Consider the following 6,000-nt stretch of genomic DNA (forward strand, 5'->3'; position numbering starts at 1 on the left):
TTGACGTTGAAGAAAACCCAACCATTTCTCCTGAGTTCCCTCTTTACTGGTTTTTCTGCTGTTTGGTTTGTTTTTGTGGTGGTCTTCTGTCCTGTTGTACTTTGGAATCATCTTAGCCTTTTCTGTTTTGCTTTTCAGATCTCTGCTAGTCTCCTTTAGTTCCCTGTCAGTTTTTGTTGATCAGATTTTAAGTTTGCTCTGCAACAGACCGGCGACCCATCCGAGATGAACCCCACCTTCCCCCAACAGTAGCTGGGATAAGGGCCAGCAACCCTGTGACCCAGAAAATGTGGTGCAAAGGTAATATGGTGAAGCTCTGATCAGAAGATCTAAGGTTCGGTTCCTGCCTTGCCGATGTTTGGCAGTGGAGCTGCCATCAGTGTGTGTGTGTGCGTGTGTGTGTGTCTGTGTGCGTGGGTGAATGGGACTGTGACTGCAAAGCACTTTGGGCCTTAAAGACCCACTCCAATTAAAATGTGTTTTGGGTGTTTTTAACATGGTCTTGTGGCATTTTTGTGATGATGGAGAGCATTGATTAAGAATATTAAGATTAAAACTGCATTTCTGAGTATTTCTTTATTCAAATTGGGATCAATCAGATGCATATAAAAATATGCTGTTTTAAAAAGATTGCAGTTGTTCATTTCAAACTAAAATCGGCGGGCTACAATCTCCCCGCATCCACTTGCAGACAAATAGGTCCATGAACGTCTTTGTTTTCCTCGTCTGAGCTGGAACCTGGATCTAAACTGTACGGCTGGATAGTTCTGATGTTGCTGCTATTTTTGTGGCACTGATAATGTTGGATCGAGTGTGTAAGGGGCTGTTAGCTAGCGGGAGAGATTGCAAACAAAAGAATTATGGGTAATGGAAGGTTTACTTCACACCCAGAACTCAAAGGTGAATTTCTGCAGAAACTATGTCCTAGAAAACAACACAGACCACTGGGAACTCTTTGAAAATAGATCAGAAGATGATCGGAGTGGGACTTTAAGGAAGGTAGGATGGATGAATGGATGGATGTTATGAATTCGGTATGTCAGTTAGAAAATACAGTTAAAAACAGGAAGCAGTGGTCACATGATTGCGATTCTGTACCAAACGGGGAATCTGGCGTCTTTCTATATCACCATGAGCTCATTCAGCACTGTCATTACAGAACTGGAATATGCTTTGGGTGGGAAATCCTACAATTTAGAGAGAATTAAGTGCATTTATCAAGTTCAAAATGTTGACATGACAGTAAATCCTCTGCTTTACTTTAAAGTCCCATTAGCTGTCAAAAACCAAAGGGTGTGAAATTTGTTCTCCGCATTTCACTCCTCCCCTGGGGAGGGGTAAGCTGGTGTATTTTCATGTTACCCACAGGTGTTGGTTTTGGCGGCCATTTTGAAACCTTGGAGACATCCCAGACTCTGATGGGACAGAGAGGGAGGGCTCTCTTTCTATTTAAACTCTGTGGTTTTTCCACCTTTGAGCTTCAACATTTGGCTCTTTCTCTGACCTTCTCCTCTGTCAAAATATGGACATTTTCTAACATTTTACATGTCAAACTTTCAAAGCAAACAGCTAAAGTGCGTAAAAGTCGGCTTGCTGTCTCTGCGAACAGATCGTGAGGAGATCGCAGAGATGGGAACTGTGCTTCACATTTGCGAGTGGGAAAGCAGTCATCGTCTTGGGAGGAAGGGAGAGGGGTCAATGGACCGATTCTTGCTGATACTAACTCCAGGATGACGGTGAAAAGAAAAGGTAGCAGAGACTGGGAGAGAAGTGGGTGCTAATTCCTACTTTTCTGTTTAAATAAAGATTGGAGCTGGATAAAAGCCATTAAGGGAGAAATCAGACAGGGCATGCTATGTAGGACAAGAGCTGACTGCAGGGAGGTGAGTGGTGAGATCGATACTCAGTCGATGCGCTCAACACCCAGCTATACACACACACACACACACACACACACACACACACACACACACACACAGTGGGGCATGTATTGCTGGGCATCTGCATGTTTGTGTGTGCAGCAATGACTAATGGAGAAAGAGAGGAAGCCTGGGGAGAAAGAGTGCTTGCAATATACAATTAACTGTCTTCAGAGTGAGGGAATATTAAAGATGGCTGCTTGTGCAGACTGTCATTTGTGGTGATAAAAGTATTAAAGTGAAGCATTTAGACAAAGATGGAAGGGTGGACACTTACACAGATGGATTTATCACCACACGGTTAACAAAGACAGATGTTTGAAAATAGCGTCTTCAGCCCCAAACGTAGCCTCAATACAACTGCAATCACTCTGCATTCTGTCCTCCTCTCCTTTCTCCTTCTCTTCTCTCCTTCTCTTTCATCCCTTCTTTCCTTCCTCTCTCGCCCCCCTCTCTATAGAATTGATTGACTATGTCTCCTCAATCCATCTCTCCCTCTGTCGCTTAGCAACGGGTGCTCTATCGGGTGTGGAGGGTGGGAGTTTCGTGAGGGGAGGGGTTGATGGGTAGATGAGTGGGGGGGGGGGGTGTGTGCATGGGTGGGTAGTGGTGGTATTAAGCAGAAGCCAGTTGGTCCCACATTGAAGATGCTCTTATTTCATCCTTGATGTGAGAGGTCCTAATGAAAACAAGAAGATCTACTTGATAATGGGGGGGGGGGGGGGGGGGCACCTCCACTCAAAAATAAGAAAAAGCGCAGCAGAGAGAAAAATGCAGAGCAGCTCTCGTTTGATGCTGGAGCCAGGATGACTAGCAGGTCGTCGGTGGGTTTTGTTGGTCTGACTGTTGGATCCAGCCGAGCGGTCCATCACTCTCCCTCCAGCTGTGTCATAGTTTCATACAGCAAGGCGTCTCTGCAGAAACACAAAAGCACAGCGGAGTGAGCCTGCACTTTCAACGCCGCTACGCCTCCGCTTCCCTGTCTCCACAAAAAACTACAGAAACAAAAGAAAAAGCTCCCAGCGCATTCTGCTGCAGCATCTCCACAACTGTTCGGGTCAAACTCTCCCTGCCACTTTGAAGAGGCTGAACTGGGAGGAAAACTGGCTGCTATTTGTTTAAATGTTTAGCATTTGTGATGACTGAACAAGGGAAGTTGAGCAGAAAGAGTCTCCTTTGAATCCCAGGTAAAGTGGTCTGATGTTCAATCCTTGTATGAACACAGAAGGGAATAAAAAAGTGCAGAACTATTGTTCTGTTGGAGGACCTTATCCTTTTGATCTACGCTTAATGTCTGATCCCCTTTGAGGAGGATGCGCCGGCGGTTCTTTAAGCCTCATAAACCCAGCGTTAGCAGTGCTTAAGAAGTCAGGAGGCTGCGGTTAAACACCCGCACGGCGGTGGGAGAAGAACGGTGAACAAAGCTCCTGCAGCTCATGAGACAATGCCAAGACTTTATGAGATGGAATGGTTCTGCAGCCATGAAACACAGAACATGGAGGCATTTCAGGCCTGTAGCTTCTGTGGAGGACTGTGCAGTCAAAGGAAACAGGACTCCCCCCCCCCCCCCCATTCAAAATGCCATAAGCACAGGAATGAAAATAAAGCGTGAAGTTCAGAATTCACAAAAGCTTTCCTCTAAGGTCAGACACGCCCTGCAACAGTCTGTCAGGGGAAGAGGGTCAATGAAATAGTAGATTTTTTTTTTAAAAGCACAGATTTTAATGTGAAGTCAGATTGTTTCTGTTCTAACACAGGAACATCAGAAAACAAACTAAAGGAGATCTGCTCCAGAAATAAAGATGAAAAACAACAACCTACTGGTTTTTATTTAAAAATATTTTTTAGAAAGTTTTATTTTAATGTTCAGTTCTTCCTCTGAAAAACAACATTCCTGCTGAGACGATAAAAGCTTTAAAAAGGGAGCTCTGATGAAAAACCGTCTCATTTGAACTACAGTCAGGCTGCACGTGGAAAAATGTTTGAATCCCCACCTTCTTCTCCGTCCAGGAGCCGCCGGGTTCCGGTTCCGCTTCCCCACAGCAGAACACGGACGGACCGTTAACGCACAGGACCCTTAATCACGCCCGGTGGACCCGACATGCTGCCCGAAGCGTTGCAGATGACGTTTCCGCCGCCAACAGCTCGTCGGAAAAACAGAGAATCTGCAGGATTTTCTACGAACTTCAGGACAAAATTTAAAAGAAAAAAAATGTTTCTAGACACAGACGGGATGCGTTTGTGAGACGACACGGTCAAATGACCGATAACTGGACCCGTCAGCTTTTTTATTGATTGTATATATTTTTTATATTGAACGAGGAGCCAACTGCATAACCGATTTACAAAATAAAAGCTCCAAAGCGGATATTTCCTTTCTCCAGTTCTTTCTTTGTTGTTCAAATATTAAATAATATATACATATATATATATATATGTATCCTATACATATATATATGTACAGGAATATATATATATATATATTGATTGAAACCATTATATATATATATATATTTGAATAACAAACAAAGATCTGGAGAAAAGAAATATCCACTCACACACACACATATATATATATATATATATATATATATATATATATATATATATATATATATATATATATATATATATATATATATGTATGTATATATATATTTACACATATAAAATACGAAAATACACAAATGTTTGTGTGTGTGTGTATGTGTGTTTCATGGACATAAATGCGCACTTCCACATCAAATGGTTTCAATCTAAATAAGTTGCATTTTATTTTGAGAGAAACCAAGAGCGGAGAGGAAATGCGCCTCCAATTCTCCTCAACAATCGATCAGACTGCAGATAGATCGATAAGGCACCAGGGCTATTGATCAGCATGCTCCTCTATTGCCGGGCGCTTTCAAATGCAAATGCACCTAAATTATAATCTATGGCAACACACTAATTCCTTAACAAACTGCAGGCAAACGCTTTCCAAACACAGAGCGATTGAAGGTGAAAGTGATTCGTGTTTCTTTCCTTTTCTTTCACAGCTTCACGGCCGCGGAACTCTCCGTGAAACGGACGGTTTAACAGTAGGCTGCCTTTTAAAGATTTAACAGGACAAACACGCAGCATTCAAAAATGCAGCCTCTCATCGATTCAGGCCAAAAACAGTTTGAAGCTTCGCAGAAAAGATCGAATGAGTTGAATGCGAACATTTTGTGGTCAGAAAATGGGATTTTGAGTAGAAAACAGGAGGTCAAAACATGAAAAGAGGATTTTAGAACGCGCGTAAAAAAGATGCTTTTTTCCAGAGATGGATCGTTTGGATTTGTGGATTCGGCATCCTAAATTTTATTTACAATATTCTTCATGTAAATCCACTCTGACTGCAGAGCCAAAGGCAAACAAGGCGGAAGTGAAGAGTCTGGTCTCCACGAGGCCTCAGGAGTGTGAGGGCGTCCGCGCGCGTGTTAGAGTTGGGAAGAGAGCGGCAGCTCCCCGTCCCACTGACTCGCTCAGAGGCCTGATCAATGCGACATTACTAAACACTGCTACTTAACTTTTGCCAATAGCCAGATTCAAGTAAATATACTTTAGAATACATTAAGCGCGATGCATCAGCCGCGGAGTCATTCAAGAAGTCATGAAAAGATTAGTCTGTCTCCATCAGTGATTCCTGGGAAAATAGACGCGCTGAGGCCGATGGGAGCTGCTGCTCTGCGGACAGGAGCTGCCCGACATCCCCGGAAGAGAAGCTCATAGTAATAATAATAATAATAATAATAATAATAATAATAATAATAATAATAATAATAATAATAATAATAATAAACAATGACAACAACGTGTGTGCGTTCTTGGTGACGTTTACGCAGATCTCAGTGAAATAAAAGAGATTTGGCCCATTTGGAGTCGGTCCAAGTCACCAATACGTGAAGCCTTTTTATGGAGCATCATTGATCATCGATTGCCGCTCTGGGTTCAGTATTGATCACCTGATTGGTAACCGGCGTGACTTCATAAAAACGCACGTTCGGGCCTCTTGAAAAGTCTTTGGACAAAATGAGAGGAAAGTGCCGCGCGCTCCCGCAGT

Source organism: Oryzias latipes, chromosome 4 (genome assembly GCF_002234675.1).
Source record: "Oryzias latipes chromosome 4, ASM223467v1".
NCBI lineage: Eukaryota > Metazoa > Chordata > Actinopteri > Beloniformes > Adrianichthyidae > Oryzias > Oryzias latipes.